Raw genomic sequence first — 24,119 nt, 5'->3', positions numbered from 1 at the left:
ATGGTGGGGGCAATTGCGGCGGTGAGAGTTAGGAGTGATAATCCTGGGGTACGTGGAGCTGTCGTGGTGGTGGAGGAAAAGACGGCTCTGTATGGTAATGATGATGGAGCTAAAAGTTTGGGGACTAGCCAGGACTATGAATGGTTGCGGCTGTGAGCAGACATGAGGGTGGTGTTGGATAGCAAGAGGACGTAACGTTAGATGTGTGTGCGGCAGCGGTTGTGGGTGGTAACGTCTCACATACTTGGCGGGGGGGGGGGGGGGGGGGCGGAGATACAAACAAAGGTAATTAGTCTTAATGGGAATTTTAAAGATTGTTGTTCATGATTCAGGGTGCTTCTTTTAAAAAATGATGGGATGCGACTTAAAATAATTAATTCATAAGGCAGTCGTTGGTCAAAATTACCTTGGCTTCCTTTTTAGTGTGTCTGCTGCTGTTCGTTACTGAGAAAACCCCAGGAGTGTGGCAGAGGACGCTGTCCCACTACTGTCACCGACAGCAATTTAACTGTTACTAATTCTGTACCTGCTGTGCAGTGGATGCTGTGTGTATGTGCCTTTGTGTGTGCACATATAGCTTTAATTTAATCCTCATAAAAGCACATATTATCCCCATTAGACACACATACACATGGTTTGGTTGAGTGATTTTGAGCATTTTGGAGAAATTCATTCAGGAAAAAAAAAGGATATAATTGGACTTAAAATCAAGTCCATCACCACACCTATCCCTTCTGATATTTTTTTGAGGAACCACAGTGAGGGGAATATCTGTTTATTCAGTTAGGAGTGTGGATATTGTGGTACAGGGACCAGATTCATAAACTATAGGTCATGAACATACATGGAGTTCTTATAACTAAACGTGAAGGTCATAAAAAATTTGGTGACAGGACTGGAGAAATGGATCAGTGGTCAACAGTATTGACTGCTCTTCCAGAGGACACAGGTTCAATTTCCAGAATCTACATGGTGGCTGAGATCCACCTCCAACTCCAGTGCCGGGGGCTCTAAAACCCTCTTCTGGCCTTCGCAGGCATCCTGCACATATGTGATGCACAAACATATATGCAGGCAAAACACCCAGATACATAAAAATAAACAATTAAATTATAAAATCTGACAACAGCAAAAAGTTTCTGAGCAACCAAGGACCAAAACTTAGTTGAAAATCAGACCCTGTGACTCCATTATGTTTCTGGCATTGCTAATCCATGTAGTGTCCTCAGCTTCACCACAACTTTGGTGCAGAACACACAACCTGCACACTTTTTTTTTTTACTTTAATTTATGTGCATTGGTGTGAGGGTGTCAGATCTTTGAGTTAAAGACAGTTGTGAGCTGCCATGTGGGTGCTGGGATTAGAACCTGGGTCCTTTGGAAGAGCAGGCAGTGTTCTTAACCACTGAACCATCTCTCCAGCCCCCTGCACACTTTTCAAGTGCATGACATCACACCAGACACTGACAACATACACAGTCTGAAACACCATAGCTCAGACTTGAAATTACCATGAATCATAAAATGCAGTGTCTTTACTATGTATACAAAATGTTCTGCTCTTATGAAATCAGAAAGTGGTTTAGGCCAACAAGATGGCTCAGGGGTAAAAAGTGCTTGCTGCTAAGCGGATGATTTGCGTTCAGTCCCAGAACCCACATGGTGGAAGGAGAAAATCAACTCCCACAAGTTGTTCTCTGACCTCCACGTGTGCTCCCAGGTGCATGCGCGCAACACACACACACACACACACACACACACACACACACACACACACATACACTAAACAAGTAAATAAATAAATATGACTTTAAAATTTTAAACATAATGGTTTAATTACGGAAAGCAAAGACTTATGATATTGTCCTACCATCGTTCCTCAGCATGCGAGTCTAAATTAGTTTATCTGAGAGTTCTATTGTGTGAGAATGGTGATTTTGAAATATTACTCTCTGAGTTGCTGATAGGGTTTTATTTTAAGTGCTAAGTGAATTTAACTTGGGAAATATGACAGAATCCAACAAGTATCAAATGGTCCTACAAACTTACTTCAGCCACTTTATTCTATGTTTTTATGTGAGGTGCCATTCTCTGCACTGAAGAGCATAAAATCAAAATATTGATCAACTCTGGAAAACATTAAGGAAGTGCTGCATCCCACAGCATCAGATAGTCAGCCAAGACTTAATTCTGTGAAAGAGAAACAAGCACAACCACCTCACTGGGATGCTAATTTTCTATCATCATTGGTGAATTATAAAATTCCATATATCAGGAATTATTTTAAAATAAATGTCTTTTGTGATTTATTAACAGTAAATGTTTGATTTGTGAACCCGTATATACAGCATTGGTTGTGCAAATTTTTCTTCAGTGAAACAGGCTCATGAACAAGCTGGGCAAAATAACAATAATAATGATAATGATGATGATCATGGTCATGGTCATGATGATGCATGCTTTCAAAATATCTATTTTTAATAAAAGGAAGGCATAAAATTACCAGTATCTTGTATGTAAGAGACACTATAGACTCCATCAAAAAGCTCTTAGAACCAATGCACCTTTTCAGCAAAGTTCATAAAAGCAACATCTAAAAATCAATAGGTTTTCCACACACCAATAACAAACATCCTGAGAAAGAAGTCAAGAAAACAATTCCACTCACAGGAACACCCAAAAGGTCCCAAAGAATGGACCTAACCAAGGAAGTAAAGGAACTCTAAAATGAATATTTTAAAACAAAATTAAATGTGATGCTAAGTTCCATTAATACTTAACATACATACATAATGCCCTGAGCTTTCATGTGTATCATCCACATGCAGGTACTCAGCAAATGATGTCTTGAGCACTTACAAAGCATCCAGTACTGAGACACACATGAAGGGCACTTGGAACTAACCTGTGTAACTGGCATCCCAGTGAGGTAAGATGGATGGGAACACACACAATGTTAAGCGATGAGAAACAAGAGAGGGAAAAGAAGCATTGAAGAGTAAGGATTGTCTACCTGAACAAAGGACTTTTCATCATGAACTGAAAGACTCAGAAGATTATTTGGAAAGAAAGAGTAGACCTGGAAAATGCTCAAAGGAAGAGTAATTCTGACAGAAGCTTAGTTGTCAATACACTCAAGAAGAATTGTCCAAGGTATGTGGGATCAACAGGAAAGCCACTGTCATTGTGAAGGACGGCCACATTTGCCTTCACCATTCTCTGAATTGTTTTATGAAAGAAAAGCTTGGTATTGATGTATTCAGCTCTCTCAAGACACGTTTGGCCAGTCTGAGATGGTCACACAAGGCTATGGACCAGTAGCTTCTCAGAAATGTCCTCTACTGTGTGGCTGTGCGTTTAACAATTCTAGGGAGAATTTGTAATTAGAATACAAAGATTTGCTTGATAAATAAAGATTTAAAAGTATGCAACTTCTCTGGAAATGTTGCCTTATATCTATAACCCTAATATGAGAGGCAGAGGCAGGAGGCTCACAAATTCGAGGTCGGTGTTGGCTACATAATGAAACTATTTGGATTTTTTTTTTTTTTTGGTTGGTTGCTTATTGGTTGGTTGGTTGGTTGGTTTGGTTTTTTGAGACAGGGTTTCTCTGTGTAGACTTGGCTGTCCTAGACTCACTTTGTATACCAGGTGGGCCTCGAACTCACAGCAATACACCTGCCTCTGCCTCCGAAATGCTGGAATTAAAGGCATGCACCACCACGCCCTGAAACTGTATTTTTTTAAGTGTATTATATTTGCAATTTTGTATTAGTAAGGATTGAAACACGTGGGTTAACATTAAGACTTGACATGGTTTCAAGAGTTTTTCCTGAAAGCATTTTTATTTTATATGTTTTCATTAAAAATATTTATGAAAACCACCCATCTGACGAGTAGTTTGTGTTTCTGAAGGAGAACAAAAGTGACACGAACAGATGCCATCTTCAGAGAGATTGATTGCTGGTTTTAAAAGGCTGGCTCTCTTAGCGTCACCATTTTTTTTTTTTTTTTTGAGATGGGGTCTCACTGTGTAACCCTGACTGGCCTGAAACTCTCTATGTAGGCAGGGGTGGCCTTGAATTTACACAGACTCACCAGCCTCTGCCTCCACTGTCCTGGGATTTAAGGAAGGACTGTGACAGCACCTGCTGGAGGTAGCGGGTGGTCAGACCACATTTACACCCCCGTCCTAGAAACCTAATAAGTCCTGACCAGTATCCTGAACTTTTAGAAATCAGAAAGGCTGGAAATGAACACTCATCTCCAAGGCATTTGTCTTCGGAATCCACAGCCTATAAGGCATCAAAGTCATCTAAAGAGACAGGTGTCCAAGATACAGTGATGAAGTCGGCTAGGAGATTTGCTCGTTCGCTCAAAATAAGATGCCTGGTTAGGGTTTGGACCACTCTATATCCACAGTGTGTACACTGTCTGTACTGCAACAGGAGGAGACTAGGCAGTGGCAAAAGGAACAAGTCAAGTTTCTACCCTCATAAAGTCTCGTTTCTTATTGAAGTTGTGTGGAAGGAGCCTCAGATAAACAGTTTGAGAACTCAAAGTGAAATCTCTTGTGTTTCCTTTTAGATGGTCGCAGGCTCTCCAACTCACCTGTGGGAGTCTGTTTCTGGGAGAAGGGACTGAAAGCCGTGCTTCCTGTCACTCGGCTGGAACAGATAATTCATGGTTATAGAACGGTTTGTCATTAATGTTTATAGGCAACTCTAAAAGCAAACACATCACTATAGATAAGAGGACAAATTAAGTGTCTATAAAAACTTAATACACACTGTGAGGATACCATCTAGTAGAGCAATTAAAAGGAGGGATGTGAAGTCCAGGACCGGGTGCTCTAGGCTGGAACCTGTTGCTTCACTAACTGTTTTACATGGGATAGTTTGGTTGAGCTTTCTGACTCGGTGTCCTTGCATGTCAAGAAGAAACCATAAGAATATGTATTCAACAGACTGAATGTGAGAATGCATACTAACCACTTACTTCCAGTGGCTAGCACCAAGGTTTTACGTAAGTCACTAACATTGTAATAGCTTTATTAATTCTACTTGCCATACGTGAAAACTAAGAAGCCCAACCACAAAAGCCCCAGCCGTGTTTTCTCATTGTCCAAAGACTTTATTCTCATCAGTGCGGGCATTTCCATCCTGAGTTCCTATACATGCCCTGTCTCTAAAATTTAATAAAGAATATTGACAAGAACTCAGAAGGCCCTGAAACACATCCACACATTCAAATCCACTTCACTTGACTTCCCAGAGTAGGTCACTGGCGCATGCCCTGTTTACTCATCACATTTTCTTGCAGAGAAAAAGACACCATAGCTTTTGCATACCTCTTTCTTCTCCCCTGTTCAGTGTGTTTTCTTCTCTTTCTCTGGACCTAGGTCTTAACAGAAGCTATCCTGAAAGGGTTTTTTTTTTTCCTTGAACTGTAATAAAGCAAATGAGAACATCTTTACTAGCTGTCACTAAACATAATTTGTACCATTTAAATTATTCTTAACCATCCTTAGGCAAAACAATTTTTGTTTTCATACTGTAGAACTATTTTCTTAGGAACTTTGAGCATTTTATCTGAGACAAATAGCATACTTCCAAATACCTAATGCTGCGATTCTATTGTATGTAATGCTTCAAAAATGTGTTGCCTCTTATTTTTCTGGTTCCTAGATCTAATCTTCCTCCACGCCCCAGCACACACATGTCTATGCTACATTATACTTTCAGCTAAAAAAAGAGATTCTAAGAGAAAATAAATGCATACTCATGATAAATACAAAAGTTGGGGTAAAAAACCAAAATGACAGTGGCTGCATTTCTCTCACAGTTTGGGTGGTTGATTGGTTGGGGATTTTGGTGTTTGTTTGTTTGTTTGTTTGTTTGGGTTTTTTAAGGTTCTGGATGTTGCTTGCTATGTAAGTGTTCTACCCCTGAGCTACACCCCCATCTCTCACTTTAAAATGAAACTAATTTAGATGTATATGAAAAGACGCACTCCTAATTCAAGTCCTAGGAAGACTGAGGTAGAAGAATTGATGGTTCCAAGACACCTGAGATAGATGTTGAGACCCTGTCTCACAACCAATGTGAACAGCTTGGGTTGATAATCCCATTTAATCATATACAGTCTTCTTCCAAGTTCCCAACAGAAAGAAATAATAAATAACTTTTAAGGACAGAAATCCTAATTACTCTGTTTTAATTATTATAAATTATTGTATAGGTAACATATAACATAGAGGTTACACGTTACGTGTCCTAAACTATGGCACCCTACCATAAATATGTGTAATTATTCTAAGCCAAATAAAAATGTTTAAAGCATGGAGCCATCTTTTGCTAGCCCTAGTGCTTAAAACTCTACAGTAAATTTGTTTACAAGTATGTGGTAGAGAGATGGGACAGAAAGAGAAGCAGAGCTGTTTAAACACCGAGGGGGAAGAGAAAGAACTAGAGGCACAAAAGTAGTGAGTTATATAGCCTGATGTGAGTAACCTGCACCACCACATGATGTCATGGTTAAATCCCAGCCCATGCGGCCACTGAAGGCCATGTTTGGGTCTGTAGCCATGCAGCGGTAGGTCTGTGTCAACGTCCATAGTCCGTGTTACCACCAAAGGCCATGTGAATGTCACCGGCCTGGGCTGCCACGCGGAACCATGTTGATGTTCAAAGGCTGCTCAGAGCTGGCCCCTCCCCTCACTGGCTGCAGCACTCTGGAAGGCTGGCCACACCTCTCACCACCTACCTCACCACCTACAGCAGGTCCAGCAGGTCACCTGGGCAGTACAGTAGAGCTGGCCCTGGTTTTGTTTGTTTGGGGGGAAAAGCTGGCTCAAGGACGTAAGCACAGGAGAGCTGGCCCCATCCTTCATCTATCCTGTGCTAGCATAGGCGCAGGAGAGCTTTCCATCCCACCCCCCTCCTCAGCCCCTCACCACCTAGGGCAGGCTGGAGAGCTGGCCCAGAAATCATGACAGAGGAAGAGCTGTCACCGCCCCCTCACTGGCTGCATCACTCCCGAGAGTGGGGAAGTGAGCCTTGCACCTCATCTGGGTAGCACAGTACAGCTGAGCCTGGTGGCCTAGGAGTCAGTGAGGCTGCCGAGGACATGAGAGTGGAAAAGCTGGCCCGCCCCTTGCGAGGGAAGTTACCAGAGAGCTAGCCCTGGTGGAATGGATGGGAGGGAGCTGGTTTCCCATGATACCCGTCCTACCCCTCACCTGGGAAAAGTGGGGGAGCTGACCTTGGGGGGTGCAGGAGAGCTTGTGGGCTGACCAGCTCAGCTGCCACCCAGGCCCAGATCCAGGCCTTCATGTTGATCCATTCCAACATCTACCCCATCTACGAATTGCTAGAGCACATGAAAGGGGCAGTTCTGCAGATCCAAAGCTGCAGGGTCTCCATTGACACAGGGTAACAACAGGATATCCAAAAAGAATCCTGGTAAACTAACATTGCTAGTGTAGCAGAAGCCATAGGCCTTGGACCAGACCAATGACTCATTTCAATGAACATTTACAAATAGAGATAACAGAGATGTGTGGACAAAAATATGTGATACACTATGGATTTTACAGTGAGATGCTTGTGTTTGTTTTGTTTGTTTTCTGTAGGCTCGATTGTTTGTTTGTTTTGTTTGTTTGTTTGTTTTTAGAGACAGAGTTTCTCTGTGTAGCCTTGGCTGTCCTGGACCCGCTTTGTAGACCAGACTGGCCTCGAACTCACATCGATCCACCTGCCTCTGGTTCCCGAGTGCTGGGATGAAAGGCGTGCGCCACCATACCCGGCGGCTCAATTTTATTAACCAATATCTTTTATTACAACTTAATAACCAAGTGTACGTCACTTATAACCTGGCTAACAAAAACAATAGGAAAAGAGGATTAAAGAACACAATAACAAAACCATAAGGCTATCAGTTCCGAGGAACGAATCTCCTGGCGTAATCAGCAGGATTTCTTCTGCTGGAACCTGGAGTAACCAGAACCTGGAACCTCAGCAGGAGCCCAGAGCCCCAAAGCCTTCCCTCAAGCAGTTCTCTCTAGGAGCATCTCGAAGTGGAGCGATGAACAGCCAAAACTATCCAAAGCCTTCAAAAGCCCCACCTCCAGTTTTCGGCTCATTTATATATCTCCTCCCAGAGTCTGTTCAGCTGGCAACAATCAAGCTCCCGCGCGAGGTGGTTGGTGTTCTAGTGGATTAGCCTCACCTGTTCTCTCACGAGACCATTCTGATCCCACACTTGGGAATCATGAAGAAAAACAGGTTTTATCTCTCCTTCAGTTTTCTTTGAGAGGAAGATTGCAAGAGTGGAGGGTAGATACGAAGGGATGAGGAGATGAGTGGAATTGGGGTGCATGGTGAAATTCACAAAGAATCAATACAAAGTTTTTTTTTAATGCAAGATTGATTTAGAATATAATAAAAGAGTAGAAGTTACGCAATGTTAACTGGATCAAGTAAAAAAAAATATATATAAGGGCCAGGCATGGTAGTACATGTCTTTAATTCCAGCACTTGGGAGCAGAGACAGAAGGATCTCTGTGAGTTTGAGGTGAGGCCAGCTTAGTCCAAATAGCAAGGTCCAGGCCAGCCAGGGCTACCTAGAGAAACCCTGTATCAAAAAATAAATTAATAGTGATAATGATAACAGCAACAAAAGTCCTTCTACTTTGCACATGTCTAAAACTCACTCAGCTTGAGTCTTTTAACTATGAAGTAGAAGTACAGATTGTGAACTAGACAACAGTTCACAAAATTGATGAATCAGCGACCATGGCACCCTAGCGAGACTTTCTCTAACACTTAGCTCAATGGTAGAGCGACACTCAAGAGTTAAGTTGTGGGCTGGAGAGATGGCTCAGAGGATAAGAGCACTGACTGTTCTTCCAGAGGTCCTGAGTTCAATTCCCAGCAACCACATGGTGGCTCACAACCATCTATAATATGATCTGGTGCCCTCTTCTGGCATGCAGATATAAAGCACTCATATACATTAAATAAATAAATAAACAAACAAATAAATCTTTAAAAAAAAAAAAAGAGTTAAGTTGTTTCTTCATAGTTGAGATTCCTACTTCCCACCCATAGACATTCTATCTTAGAAGTTACGGCCAAGCATTAAATCTTAAATTTGATAATTTAAGCATTAAATTCTCAAGGCATTAAAGTGTTTAGGGAGAAGCTCACTTTTAATAAACCGAGTGGCGTAAGTTCAAATCCAACCTCACCTAACTTCTCTGTATTTCACGCGAAAATTCATTTCTAAACATGCTTCCTTTTTATCTAAGATAAGATGGACAGAATTGGGTTAGATCTCTGAAAGAAAGCTAATTATTACCCAACAAAGTAAAATATTCATTACGGATATGTTTGCACACAGATGAAAATCTAGGAAAATACGCAGGTGTTCAGTTCTTTAAAGGTGGTTTTGTGAGAGATGTGGACTTAGAAGATTCTCGATTACTCACTTTCAAGATTAAATATAGGAGGAATCCACCCTTGGACACTGTCCTATTGATGTATTTACCCAGGTTTAAGCATGAAAGGAAGTGCCAGTTTGCTTAGAAATGACAGTGGGACGGTTGGCAAAACACAACTAGAGATTTCTGACAAAAATCTGCACTAAGTGGCATGCATATAGGTTATTTTAAAAATAATGCAAGCTTCTCTTTTTAATTTTTTAACTGAAATAGAATTGCATCACTTTTCCTTTCCCTTATCTCCCTCCCAGACACCCTCTCCCTAGCCCCACCCTATATCCCCCATTCTCAGCTTATAGCCTCTTTTCCTATGATCACTATTGCTACATGTGTGCGTATACACAAATAAATACAACCTATTGAGTCTATATTTGTTACTGATGTGTATGTGGTTTCAGAGCTGACCACTCTACATTAGATACCCAATAAAGGGGCTCATCCCTGAGAGAGGCTAATTCTCCCTCTCCCAGCAGTCATTAGTTGACTAAAGTTCTTTGTCTAGGAGTGGGACCCCTCAAATTCTCCCCACCCCCCTCCATACACACACACAATAAGATGTCCCTTGATATTTTAGTGTCCTGGTCTTCTTTCTGCAGCCATTTCTAGAAGAGAGTGCTTCACAACAGATGTCTGTACTCCAGCTCTTACAATATGCCTGCCCCAACTTCCTTGATGTTCTGTGAGCCATAGATGCAGGAGCTATGGTTTAAATGTAGCCATTGGTGCTGGGCTCCCCACGTTCCGTCAAACTCTGAGTTCTGTCCAGTTGTGGTTTTCTGTGATGATTTCCACTTGCTTTAAAAAGAGGCTTCTTTGATGAGGAGTGGTAGCCTCGCTTATCCGTGGGTATGAATGTAGTAAGGAATTAGGCTGATCTAGTAAAGTGATGGCAGTAGTTTTTTTTCTAAAGTCCGTGACCTCACTAGCCCCAGTATGCTACCTATTTTCCTGTACTTGGCATAATTTCCTTTCTGTTGAGTGGGCCGTAAGTCTAATTATACAGTTGTTGGTTGCCACCAACATGTGAGTGCCACACTTACTGCACCTCTATGCAACCTACTTTAAGGTGAATCCTACAAGTAAAAATAAATGGATTTGCCAGTGTAACATAGCATTTGTTTAGCCAGCCACATTTTTTAAAATATTTATTTATTTATTTATTTATTTTATTTATTTATTTATTATGTATACAGTGCTCTGCCTACATGTACACCTGCAGGCCAGAAGAGAGCATCAGATCTCATTATAGATGGTTGTGAGCCACCATGTGGTTGCTAGGAATTGAACTCAGGACCTCTGGAAGAGCAGTCACAGCTCCTAACCTCTGAGCCATCTCTCCAGCCGCCAGCCACATTTTTATAACTCCAAATCACCTTCGAAGACAAGAGAACTCAAAAAAAAAAAAAAAACAAAAAAAAAAAAAACTTGGAAACAGAAAGACAGCCAAGCCAGCACCAGAATCTGGGAAGAACCCCAAAGAAACAGCCTGGCTCTCCCCTGGATGTCCAACCTGCCAGACCCCTCCCCCCATGGAGATGTAGACTTCAGGCCTGTTGGCTCCATCAATCAAATGAGTCAAACCAGTTCTCAGAGAAGCCCCATGAATTCAGTGAGAATTTGCCTTTACTTATATAAGAGCTGTTAGAAGTAATACACCTGTAGTGATATTTAATGGAAGGTAATATTTCTGCAGACCGTTCCCTGAAATAAGGCATGACTTGCCTACAATTGTAGGAATTAACAGTCACTGTAATTGGCCAAAGCTCTGTAATAAAAAAGAAAGAAAGAAAGAAAGAAAAAAATGAGGCTACATTTTCCCATTGCAGCAATTCAGCAGCCAGACAACTCTTATTACAGTAAACTGGGTGTTTATCTCATGAATATCACTGTGTGTTATGAATTGTCCCCACAAAAATAGATGAAACCCTCCATTGCATTCTTATATTTTGTGAGTAGTTATTCAGGGATTATTACATTTTGTACCGACCTCTGAAATGTTTTAAAATTTCCTTTTACTACACGAATCCAATGTTTGGTGTCCATATTGGTGGGTTTAATGGTTGTAGAATTCACTTTAATTAATTAAAAATACATACTGATACAACTCCCACACTTAAAACTCAAGAGTCACTGCAAAAGATGAGGAAGAAAGACTATAAGAGGCAGAAGATTGGGGGGAGGGGCTCGATGTGAGATTGTGTCTCCTAGAAACGTCAGCAGCTACACCCATGAAGTTTCATCAACATGACGACAACAAACATGCCAGCATGGATGGAGGCCACCAGGGACCCGGGAAGCCTCAACCCTACACCACAACTGCAGGCAATTAAGAAATGCTAAGAGAAGGAGGAATAGTTTTCTCCAGGGAAAAAGTATACAACTGGTTACACAATACCAAATGGCCAGCCCTGAAAATGAACATACAAGCTACATTATACAGACTGAGCAGGTTGTGTTTATGTATTTAGAACTATGCATATGAATATACATATATGTATGTAGCAACAATTAGTTAAAGAGAGACCACGGACAGGAAAGACAGCGAGAAGGAGTGTGTAGGAGGGTTTAGAGGGAAGAAATGGGAAAAGGGGGAATGATATGAAATATATTATGATGCATACATTGATTATATATAAATTTATTGGTGCTGGGTATGGTGACACTCACCTTCAATCTCAGCACTCAGAAGTCAGAGACATGACAGTCTCTGAAAGTTTGAGACCACTCAGGACTATATTGGGAGGCTCTGTTTCAAATAAATAAATAAATTCCTACACATATGTGATATGAACCCTTTTTAAAAAAAAAAAAAAACAACAACTTTAAAACTGGGATTTTTTTTTTTTTTTTTTAGGTCAATTGGCGAACTTTGATAGCTCCAGACTGGAGAAAACTACACCTACCTTGATTTTTACTGACTTCTAAGTGAATTTTAATTTTTTTTTTTCTCAATTGCCATTTCGTCCCCGTTGGAAAGCACAGATGTCATTTAGCGTTACGATTGCTATCTTGTCATACCTGCCAAGCCCGGCATCACCGTGTCATTCCACTGAAGTTGTGACAGCTCACAGACCCAGCAGAAGAGCATGTGACGATGCCATCACCAGAGTTCACATTGCATTACGTCACAGTTTTCTGATCGATCAGAACTCCACAGCATAAACCTTTCCTCTGTAATCCTATGGATTGTACATGAGAATTTGGAAAGCTGATTTTGAAAACAAAGGCTATAGTTCTATATCTGATTTTTTTTTTTTTTTTTTTTTTTTTTTTTTTTAAATGTCCAAGGCTGGGCTTAGCACATAAGGGCGCTTGCTGCCAATCCTGAGAACCTAAGCTCTGCCAAGTCCTGAGGAACTGAGTTTGATCCCCAGAATACACATGGTGGGTCGGGGGGGGGGGGAAGAACCCCATTCCCACAAGTTGTCTGCCAACATACAAACAACAGAAGTGGCTGAGTGCCGTGTGTGTGTGTGTGTGTGTGTGTGTGTGTGTGTGTGTGAGAGAGAGAGAGAGAGAGAGAGAGAGACAGAGACAGAGACAGAGACAGAGATTTCATGTGTAATTTATATATATATATAAAATAATTATAAATTAAAGGGTTTCAATCATCATAAACATATGTTTATGTACGCACATACACATCAAATTCCTACACAGGGGCTGGTGATGTAGCTCAGCAGTAAGGTGCTTACTGAGCACGCCTCACACACACAAAATCCCCAGGGTAGGACTCTGGATACATTTTCCCCCAACAAGAGAGATGAGGAGTCAGAGACAAAACACAGAGGGGAGAACAAAAAGAAAAGCGGGACAACGTATAATACAGTACCCCTGCATTCTGGTTTGCTTTTCCGATACTTTCCTGTGATTAAACACTGACCCTCCCAAAAAAAAAAACAGCTTGGGAATGAACGGGCTATAGTCACTATAGTCCACCGTAGAGGCAAGCCAGAACAGGAGCTCGAGGCAGGAAGTTGGAGGGAAGAGCTGAAGCAAAGACCCAAAAGAAAGGGCCCCGCTTCCTGCTTTGATTCCAGGCTCATGCCCAGCTGCCTTTCTTCCACAGGCCAGGCTCACTTGTCTAGCGGTGGTGTCCCCCCACAATGAGCTGTACCCACACTTCTTGGTATTAAATGAACCCCTATGTCTTTCCCCACCCTTCTCACCCTATTTTCTTCTCAAAAAAAAAAAAAATCAGCCTACATGAGTGGTCATGCCTATGGCTTGCAGTTGAACCCAGCACCTTGGCAGGGATGGTCTGGGGAGGGTCTGATCACTGTGAGCCTAGGGCTGGCATGGCCGCCCTCAGCCCTGGAGATGTGTGCTGTCCTTGATGTTTCTTCGTTCTGTGGCTGCATTTTGTAACAAGCACTCTAATCTATTAATCTCATATGGTCCTGTTTGGAGGAGCCACTCATTTCCTCCTGGAACCTGCACTGATTCATTCACCAAATTAAGTCTTTCCAACTTCCCATATCAAATGCCTTCCTCTGACTCCATTTTTTTTTCTTTTATTGTATTTATCTCTACTTGTCTGTGTCTCAAACGGTTTTTAAATGCCAGAGCAATAACTGTACATCTGAGTTCCCAGTAGCTGGCAATACCTTCATATATAATAGGTGTTTAATAAAAGCTGGTCGCATACATGTGTAAACAAATGATAGCAATTATAAGGGTCATTCTCAACATAAATAACTATTTTATTCAGTTACATTGGCCTTTATCATTGCACTGTTGCTGCCTGTAAATAGTCTGAGCTTTAAACTTGACTAAGGAACTAGGAAAGAATTATGCAGACTTTATCACCTCAGGCAACAATGTATTTTCATAACAGTTTTGTGACACAACACATATTACCAAAAAAATATGCAATTGTCTCCTTGTATCAAATGGCATTTGCTTTTCATCTTTGTAATTTCCTCCACAGGAATCTGAGAGTTCAGAGGGCATCAGAGAACATAAGGAAATAACAATTTCATTTCTGTTCAAAATTAAATATTTTAATAGATTGCCAAAAGCAAATACCTATTTATATTTTTCTTATTATTTTGCTCATTCAAATATTTGCTGTGGATTTTAAATGACAGATCTCATTCTTGGAAAATGATTACATCGATTTAATTAGATTGTAGCCTCGGGGGGTCACCCTTCTACACCTAAAAAGTTTAGAGCAAAAAAAGATTCTGAAATCAGAAGCGGCCTGTAGCCACCTGGCCCGTGTTCACGCGTTTCTTCTCTATAAGATGTGCTGGTGCGTCTCTTGCAATTAAGCTTGAAATTTTTCCTTAACAATGGGTTCAAAAAATAGTTGAAACTTCCTTTATATCCAGCTTTGAAGGCTGTCCCCCTTGCTCTCCCAAGTCATTTAGTTTTCACAGATAGTTTCTGCTTTTTTTTTAATAGAGACATAAATATTCATAGCCAGCAGATTTTAGTTTGTGTGTGGCTTTTTAAAAATCATATGGAGTGCATACTGTTCTGTTAGTTGGATTTTCACCCAGTGATGCTTTCAAGGTTTATGCACATTGGACTGTGTGTGAAGTTCATGTTTTCCCACATCTGTAGAGCAGATGGGCAGTGCCAGTTGCCTCCCTAATACCATGCCTCTTTTTTTTTCTTTCTAAGAGAAATATAGCATGGTTTCCATGAAATTGTGTGCATTAAAAAATTAGCCAATATTTCCCAGGCCTCTGGCAGCTACATTTAGCTCTACAGCACACTTCTAGCTGGTGAGACACAAGCGCGGACTGTGGGGAACCGCTCTGGCCTCATTTCTTTCCTTTCCATCTCTCCATGACGACAATGAAGATGCAGTTCACACTGGCAGTGCAGCCATTTTGTGATCATAAGGAAAGGAGTTACGTGTATCTACAGCAACGTGTAATATAAAGAAGCTTAAGGGGTTAGAAAGATGGCTCAGAGGTTAAGAGCTCTGACTGCTCTTCCAGGGGTCCTGAGTTCAATTCCCAGCAACCACATGGTAGCTCACAACCATCTATAATGTGATCTGATGCCCTCTTCTGACATGTAGCTGTACATGCAGGCAGAGCATTGTATATATAATAATAAATAAATAAATCTTTTTACCAAAAAAAAAACAGAAGCTTGTAGTCTTTTAATATTTGGTTTACATACAAAGACGTGCATATCATTGGGATGTTTTCACATGCATTGTTATATTTTGTTTATATTCATTTCCTCCACTGCCTACCCTGTCCCTCCTCCCTCTCTCATTGATATGATTCCTTTCCACAAATAGTTCATCGTTCTGCTTTTATCACAAACACACACACACAACACACACAAACACACACACACACACACAATGTCCTCTTATTCTTCCTTCTAGTCATATCTTTTCTTCCCTCTGTAGCCCCTTTTCTATTTCATGTCCTACATACATACACTTGTATGCATTTAAGCCTAGACTCTGCATGTGAGACATTTGTCTTTATAAGTCTGACTTTATTCCCAGTTCTATACATTTTCTAACAGTGACATAATGTTATTCTTTTCAGCTGAGTAGATCCCATTGTATAGATGTACATTTCCTCTACCCACTCATCTGTTAAGAGATGTGTAAATCTGCCTTGTATCTCAGCCATAATGACTAATACAGTCATAATAGCATTATGAGTGTCCAAGTGGCTCTGTATCAAGAAGCTTGGGCTCTTGGTAGCCTTTTGAGTCTATCGTAACAAACAGCTCTGCCTCTGGACTTGAAAATAAGTGAGAAGAGCAAAGCTTACATTTTGGCTGTGGTAGAGAGACTCTAGACAGACTTATTCATCTGTAGGAATAGAACACAATCAAGGAATGTGCCGTTTGTGTGTCCATTTACCCATCCCAGTAAGTCATAAGCCTCACTCTGCTGCAGTTGCAACCAGCACTGCCATGAACACTTCTCTGAGATTCACCAGTGCTGTATTAGAAGATCATACAACTGCGTCTATTGAACTATGGGAAGTGGCTTAAAACTTCCAGCAAAGTGGGGCTTCTTTGCATCCCCAGTGTGTCAGTTCTCATTTTCACAGTCTTTGCCAACTTTGATCATGAGGGTCCCAGACAAAGAAAAAGAAAATAAAAGGGAAAAAAAAAAAGCTTGTCTGCTGGGTGCAAAATGGGCTTTGTGTGCTTTGTTGTAAAGACTGAGAAGAGCATTTCTGCGTCTTAAACGCATTCTCTTTCTTGGAGCTGGAATGTCATTACGATGGCTGCTCAAACTCCCGCACTCAAGCAACTCGGCCTCAGCTTCCCAAGTAGCTTATACTACAGTTCTGATGAAATTGATCTTTTTGTTGTTACTGTTGTTGCTTTTTTTTTTTAATAGCACTTTGACTATTTCTAAATTAATTCATAAGACAATTGTACAAATATACAAGGGATTCCCAGTGTCTTTGCAGACAAAGAAAACGTCAGTGCAGTGGAGGTGACCCTTCTTGTCGCACACTTACTACAGCCATTTCCATCAGTGCTAATGCTCGCCGACATTCTGACAAACCGTAAGCTAGGAAGCACTGGTTATTTTTCACCTTGTTATTTGCATAATTTGTTTTTTACCTTTTCATTTTGAAATTTTTTATTATATAGTGGAACTTATTGTGATGTTTTTTTATAAAAATGGAGACATTGTTAGTTGCCCAGTCAGATAAATGAAAAATAGAAGAGCAGAGATTTCCAGCTTTAATAGAAGGGCTGGGGAGATGGCTTAGTTAGTGAAGTGTTTGCCTGCCTTGCAAGCCTAAGAATCTGGTTTCAATTACTAACACCTACATTTAAAAAAAAAAAAAAATTAAGTCTGGCAGAAATGTTCAACGTCCTTAGTCATCAGGGAAATGCAAACTGAAATGACTCTGAGATTCCATCTTACACCAGTCAGAATGGTTAAGATAAAAAATAAAAAATATAAAAAAAACCTCAAGTGATAGCACATGCTGGTGAGGATGCGGAGAAAGGGGAACGCTCCTCTATTGCTGGTGGGAGTGTGCAAACTTGTACAACCACTTTTGAAATAAATCTGGCACTTTCTCAGAAAATTGGGAATAGCTCTACCTTAAGACCCAGTTATACCACTCCAGAGTACATACCCAAAAGATGCTCCACCGAACAACAAGGACATCTGTTCACCTATGTTCATAGCAGGTTTATTTGTAATAGCCAGAATCTGGAAACAACCTAGATGTCCTTCAACTGAGGAATGGATAAAGAAATTGTGGTACATTTACACAATGGAATACTATTCAGCTATTAAAAGCAAGGAAATCATGAAATTTTCAGGCAAATGGATGGAACTAGAAAAGATCATCCTGAGTGAAGTAACCCAGACCCAGAAAGACACACATGGTATCTACTCCCTTATAAGCAGATTATACCCGTAGAGTATATGATAAACATACTACAATTCACAGACCCAAAGAAGATAAGTAACAAGGATGAACCAAGGGAGGATATGTAAATCTTACTCAGAAGCAAAAGTGGTGGAAGAGGAAGAGCAAGGTAGGAGAGAGAGTGCAGAGAGAAATAAGGGTGGAGATCAGACCTGGAGAAAGCAGGGATGGGAGGAGAGAGGGCCTGCAGAGAGAAAAGAAAAACAGAGTAGGCTTTGGGGAGGATGTGAAGGTGAGTCTAGCTGAAATTCATAGTAGCAGGGGCCATGGAGACTGACAAGGACACCCTCTAACTAGACAGTGGAGAAACTAGAACACCAACCCACTCACAAAAACTTCAACCCAAAATTTACCCTGCCTACAAGACGCACAGACATAAAGATAGAGCAGATATTGAGAGACTGTCCAAATCAATGCCTGGCCCAATCCAAAACCCGCACCATGGGGAAAAGCCAACCCCTGGCATTATTAATGATACTTTGCTATGCTTGCAGACAGGAGCCTAACCTAGCTGTCCTCTGAGAGGCTCCCCGCAGCAGCAGATCAAAATAGATGCTAAGACTCATAGCCAAACATTGATGTAGGGAGTCTTGTGGAAAAGTGGAGGGGAGGGACAGATAAAAGGTCCTGGAAGTGACAGGAGCTCCATAAGAAGACCAACAGAGCCAAGTAACCAGGACCCAGAGGGGCTTGTGGAGACTGAAGCACCAGCCAAAGACCATGAGTAGACTGGACCAAGGCCCCCGACAGAGAGGACAGCTCAGACTTCATGTCAATCCCCTAGTAAGGGGAGCGGGGGGGGGGGGCTGTCTCTGATATGGACTCTGTTACCTGCTTTTTAATCACTTCCCCCTGTCGGGACTGACACGCCAGGCCAGAGGGGAAGATGAAGAACTCAGTCCTGATGTGACTTGATGAGCTGGGGTGGGTGGATGAAGGGGGAGGCTCCCCTTCTCTGAGGAATGGGAAGGGAGGAGAGAGGAGGGGATCAGGAGCAGAGGAGGTAGGAGGCTACGATCTGGTTGTAAAGTGAATAATTTTTATTTTAAATCTGATATGATTGTATGTACTTATAATTACAGTGCTGGGCAAAGAAGGCAAGAGGACTCCTGATGCTTGCTCAAGCAGTGAGCCCCACCATGGTGAGAGAGATCCTGTTGTTCCCTGAGGAATGGCACTCTCGAGGTTGCTCTCTGATCTCCACAAGCACACACATATGAATGAACCCACACATGAAAACACAGGCACAGACACATGCATGTGCACACTGACACATGGGAGACTTTGACTCTAAAGTCTGCTTGCTTTTTGTTATATGATGGTAACTCTATCTTTTATCTCCACATCCACTGTGTTGAGGAAAAAAAAATATTAGCTGCTTTGGAGAAGGAAACAAATAAAATTAAAACAAGCCATCTTCTAAATTATGAAAATAAACACTACACATATTCATACTGATTTTCAAGTGTGGTACCTAATATTAGACATATTTAAGAAAAAACTCTTGATCACGGAAAATATGAGGTTGAGGGAAATTCAAAAAAGATTGGATTTCACCAGAGAAATGCCCTATAATTGCTACTTGGACACAATTTTAATTTTTGTAGGTTAAGTGAATACAAGTGATCCATTTACTTTTAAAGAAGTTGGTGCTGCTTTTGCTCATGAAGTTCTCCTTGCAGAATTAATTGAAATTGGCTTGGCTATGAGTACTCTCAGTTGATTTGGGGACTGGCTCAAGAGTCACGAACAAGGAATAATCATGAACTTCTGAGTACTTAGTTTTCTAGCGGGGTGGCATAGGGATTCGTGTGTTGCGTTTTATTTAGCATTAATAATCTGAAAGAAGGAGCAAATAGTGGGCTAATGAAATTCACAAATGCTAATGTGTGTGGCATTTCAAACACTGTTAAGTATTGCTAAGTTATCCAAGGAACCTACAAAGGTAAGGATAGCCAGATTCACACAAATAACCTTAAATGCAACATAGAAAGATGAGGATTTAAAACAAGATGTGCGGGGAGGGGGGGGGAGGCACGGGTGATTTGGGAAAAGAAGTTTATAAGAATAAAAACAGTCTTATGGCATCACCTATTAAGAGACTTCTAAATCATCATTCCTGAAAGAGACAAGGAGTTAGAGTGAAAAGTTAGTAGGAGCTTAAATTTTGTGAAATGGCAGCCAAGAATTTCCATAATTCACTGATGGAAGAGAAACCAGAATTTGGAATAAATAAGAAAACTCTGAGATTCAACTCTCCCTTCTGAATCAGACCTCCCATCAAAGCCAGCCTTCACACCACTAAGATGAGACTCAGAATGCCCACCTCACCTGGTTGCTATGGGGATGAGATGAGGCACTCTATGGGGGTGGGAAGGAACGGCAGGAATGATAAAGGCTTCTCTGTGTCTCCGTAGAGGTGGCTCACAGAGTTCAGCTGGAGAAAAGGACCAGGATGAAGGTAAAAGGACCGGTTCACTGACTCCAGCCACACAGCTGACACGGGTGAGGCTCAACATGGAATGTGTATATTTAACAGGACCAAGATCTAAGTAAGAGTAATGGGTTAGAATTAAGAAAAGGAAAGTGCAAGCTTTAGATCAGAAAAAAAAGTTTCCTTGACACTTCAATTAGGCATTAGCAGAATATTCATACAAGGGGAATAGTAAGTGAACCACTACTTAAAATATTTTAAATTAACAGGATAATGGTTCAGAAGGTTTATCATTAAGGGGGGGAAATGTCCTGCTGACTTCCTTGGGGCTCTAATGCCTTTGATAATAATTCTCACACTGCCATGTTTCAAAACTGTCTAAGAGGTTCTAAAACTGTAATAGAATAATTGACCTTCTTCTTTAAATTCTCACTAAAAATCACTAGTAAGTCATTGAGTAGAAGCTTTTCAGCTTTGAATGTCTTTTCATCCATGAATTTTTTTTCTAAACACTTTTTTTTTTTTTTTTTTATGCATTGGTGTGAGGGTGTCAGAGCCATTGGAACTGGAATTACAGACAGTTGTGAGCTGCCATGTGGGTGCCGGGAATTGCACCCGGGTCCTTTGGAAGAGCAGACAGTGCTCTTAACCACTGAGCCATCTCTCCAGCCCTCTAAACACTTTTAGATCTACTATTCCCATGTGTAATTTTCTCTGGTGTTTCACATGACCACATATGTCTTTTGAAGGACTTTTCCTGGGGAGACATGAACATAGATTCATCCAGAGAAGGCGCCACAACAGACTAAAGAAATGTCTTTCTAGATTAGCAATAAGTCTAGATTGGCAAAACACTGAGTTTATTGGGGTTACTTATAGGACTGTTAGTGAGGCGATATTGACTGAAACATGTACAGCTCAAAGGTAGCTGCATCACCAAAAGGCCCATGTCACCATGAGTGAAATCCCACCACCACCACTAAGAAAAGCTATATTTCTGGAAATCCCTACCCAACCTGGGATTGTCCACACACACCAAAAAAAAAAAAATCTCCCCTTCTCAGCAATTGCTTATTGCTTACACACTCTTGTTGGGGTAAACTTATGAATCCTGTCACTTTCATGAAGTGTTTGAGCCTTGTAAGTTTTGTTAGCTTCCTGAATCTTATCAGTCTCCCTCCAGCAAGGGATGTACTTACTGGCAATTATTTACATGTTGTCCAATCATGTTTTTTTAACTCAAGCAACCTTTCTTGTATCATTGCTTTCTTTGTTACATTTGTATATAAAAATACAGAGTATCTCCTCCAGCCCAGCAAGATGCCCAAGGGGAAGAAAGCCAAGGAGAAGATGGAGGCCCTGGCCCCACCTTGGTGAAGAAACAGGAGGCCAAAAAGGTGACCTATCTTTTGTTTGAGAAAAGGCCCAAGAACTTCGGCATCAGGCAGGATATCCGGTCCAAAAGAGATCTCACTCACTTCATTAAATGGCCCCGCTACATCAGACTGTAGCAGCAAAGGGCCAATTCTCTATACGTGGCTCAAAATACCTCCTGCCAGTAAGCAGTTCACCCAGGCCCAGATGCCTAAGCTTGCCCACAAGCACAGGCCAGAGACAAAGCAGAAGAAGAAGCAATGGCTACTGGCCCATGCTGAGAAGAAAGCTGCTGGGAAAGGGGACATCCCAACTAAAAAACCACCCATCCTTCGAGCAGGGGTCAATACAGTCACCACCTTGGTGGAGAACAAGAAGGCTCAGCTGGTGGTGATTACCCATGACGTAGACCCCATTGAGCTGGTAGTTTTCTTGTCTGCCCTGTGTGAAAAGATGGGGGTCGCCTACTGCATCATTAAGGGAAAAAGGCCAGGCTGGGGCGGCTGGTCCACAGGAAGACTTGCCCCACAGTAGCCTTCACACAGGTTAACTAAGAAGACAAGGGTGCTCTGCTAAGCTGGTGGAAGCTATTACAACAGATACAATGAGATCCACCACCACTGGGGAGGCAGCCTCCTGGATCCCTAAATCTGTGGCTGGCATTGCCAAGCTGGGAAAGGCAAAGGCTATAGAACTCGCCACTAAACTGGGTTAAATGTACACTGCTAAGTTTTCTGTACATGAATATAATTACAAAAATTTGTTAAAGTACACTGAAACTGAAGTAAAGTTGTCTACGTCATCAGACTGTAGTCCTCCCCACTCTTCCAGGTCCTCAGATCCCAGCTCCAGCCGAAAAAGATCTACACAGGTCGATAAAAGCTCACAGAGAGCAGGATTGGAATTTTATATTTAAGTCTGTCTGCTCTTCAGAAAATAGATTTGATTGGAGTCAGGTAAAGGGAAATTGAGCAGGAATATGAAAGTAGTTGTATGATTCAGAAAATTATGGACCCGAGGACCAAAGGGATGCAAACAGTTGAGGATGAGCCAGTAGATGCTGCAGGTATAACGTGAGATTCAGAGGAAAGAGTGTGCTGGTGAAACACCCTACAGGTGGGGCGTCTAGTTAACCTGCAATGCTAGCCAACACAAGGACATGTGTGTGCTGGGTGTGTTTAGGAAGAATGTATGATGGTGACATGAGATGCCGCTGTTGTTCCTTTAATAAATACCTTCTTATGTCTTTGTCCTTTCACTTCTTCAATATTTTCAGCTAATAAATGAACAACTTCCAATTTTTTTTTTCCAAAATCTATGTATCAGTTCGGAGGCAGATCTTTTTGGCATTCATTCTAAAATGATCTTTTTTCATGTTTCAAAATCTGCCTGCCGTCCCGCCATACCAAACCCAAGTCTACAATACTATGAATCTACTCAACAGATTCTCAACTCCCTTTCCAAGCCTCCAAGACATCAGAGGCCTCCGTCCTGAGTGTCCATCCTGAGTGTCCATCTTGAATGTCCATCCTAAGTGTCCATCTTGAGTGTCCATCATGAGTGTCCATCATGAGGACTTACATGGGGGTTATGCTCTGCTAACGGAGAAAGAGGGCTGATCCTACCCCAGATGTCCTTGTCATGGTTTCTCTTCCCACCAGACTGCCTGCCTGAAAGCATCTTTAAGAAATGAAGAAGGGCTTTGGTTTTCATTTTACTTTGTTTTCTAAATGGGGCTTGAGAAGTGATGCAGCCAGTAAGACTGTTTACTGCTCTTCCTGGGTGCCAAGGTTCTATTCCCAGCACCCATATCAGGCAGCTCACAACTGCCTATAATCCCAGTTGTTGTTGGGTTGCTTTTTGGAGGGCTTTTTTGTTTGTTTGTTTTTTTAAGAGAGAAAATTAAAATATGCCTTATCTGGCTTCAGATTTCCTTAGAGCTAAGGCCAGAAGCCTCCTTAGGAAAGAAATGGGCTTATTCCATGTTGGTGTGGAGAAACACAAGACTTGTGTTGAACTTGAAGTAGTCTGGAGTGGCCAAGCAGTAGTGAGAGAAGAGAGTCTTTTGAAAGCAAAAACAAGAAAAAATGGTAAGTAGGGAAATCTGTAGCTTAATCCTTGGGTGAAGGAAAAGCATGATGAGAGGTGTCATGCCGGGTGTGCAGTCACTATCATTTGGCCCACCTCAAAGAGCTGAAAGGGTGTGTACTGTGGAAAAGAGGGGTCTGGTTAGTAGAAATGACTATGTCCAAAAGGCCCCTGCTTTTTCTCTCCTTAGGAAATATTTGCACACAAAAATGGGATAGGTCTTTTCCCCCCATCTGCCAAAATGAAAACTGAGCACTGGAAATTAGGTGGCTTTTTCAGGGTGACAGATGAAAAGTATAAATATAAAAGCCAGAGTCTGAGCAGAGTTGGG

General features: G+C 41.5%; 1 pseudogene; it reads left to right on the top strand.

The window, feature by feature from the left end:
- On the top strand, positions 1 to 22,415 carry LOC127209677 (60S ribosomal protein L7a-like; annotated as a pseudogene).
- The last annotated feature ends 1,704 nt before the right edge of the window (positions 22,416 to 24,119 follow it).

The sequence above is a fragment of the Acomys russatus genome, chromosome 26 (genome assembly GCF_903995435.1).
Source record: "Acomys russatus chromosome 26, mAcoRus1.1, whole genome shotgun sequence".
Taxonomy (NCBI): Eukaryota; Metazoa; Chordata; class Mammalia; order Rodentia; family Muridae; genus Acomys; species Acomys russatus.
The sequence above is the reverse complement of the archived record's forward strand: the minus strand, read 5'-3'. Positions and strand labels throughout refer to the sequence as shown.